Source organism: Myotis brandtii, unplaced genomic scaffold (assembly GCF_000412655.1).
Source record: "Myotis brandtii unplaced genomic scaffold, ASM41265v1 scaffold154, whole genome shotgun sequence".
NCBI lineage: Eukaryota > Metazoa > Chordata > Mammalia > Chiroptera > Vespertilionidae > Myotis > Myotis brandtii.
Window position 1 is genome coordinate 3,747,153 of NW_005355584.1, and position 990 is coordinate 3,748,142.

Sequence of the window (990 nt, forward strand, 5' to 3'; positions counted from 1 at the left end):
CCAGACATGTGCCCTGACCAGGAATTGAACCGTGACCTCCTGGTTCATAGGTCGACACTCAACCAGAGCCATGCCGGCTGGGCCAGAAACCGATTATCTTGAACACAACAGGGATTTATCAGAAGGCAATTGGGGGCTGGCACCAAGAACAACCTGGTCCAGGTACCCCCCACTAGGATGAACCTGGTCCCCCTCATCTCCCATGAACTCTCCAAGTTTGTGATCTCTTTCTTACTCAAGGGTCAGCTCCCTGGGTGAGAGTCTCTGCTGTGTTGGGTGTGGGCAGAGAAAAGATAAGATTTCCCCAAAGGGAGATTGAGTTGCTGATAAAAGGAAGGGTTGGATGGTGGACAGCCAAGAGAACATGTCTATAGCCAATAAGTACAGTATTTGGAATTCAGCCAAGGATGAAGATTTTAATAGTATATTTAGCCACTAGTATCTCTAACGTTGTATTATTAGAGTGTTATCACTCTTACTTTAAGTTAGTGGTTAAGAGCTCATATTCTGGAGTCAGAGAGACCTAAGTCTGAATTCTAGCTCTGCCCCAGGGTAGTGGTGACTTTGGGGAAGTTATTTATTGCTTATACTTACATACCAGGAGCCTGCTTCCTCATCAGTCATGTAGGGATGATCAGGCTGACCTTATAGATTATTGTCCAAATTAAAGGAGATGATATATACAAAAGAGCTTAATGCAAAGCCTGGCCCACAAAATATACATTACCTAGTAGTACATTCAGCCAATTTCCAAAGAAATGAGTCAAGTTACCGGCTCCACAGTACCTTTGAGTTCGGCGGCACAAACAAGAACTCTTCCTTGTAGAAAACCCCACTGAAAAGGACTAAATGGAAACGCCGCTGGCTGGACTAAGTTCTCTCTGAGCAAGCACATTTCCGATTAAGGCAGCGGAGGTGTGGCAAGGGCTTCCCCACGGCGGCCCTGCAGTCCCGGCCTCTCCCTCCCCGCGGGGACAGGCTGGGGTCCCC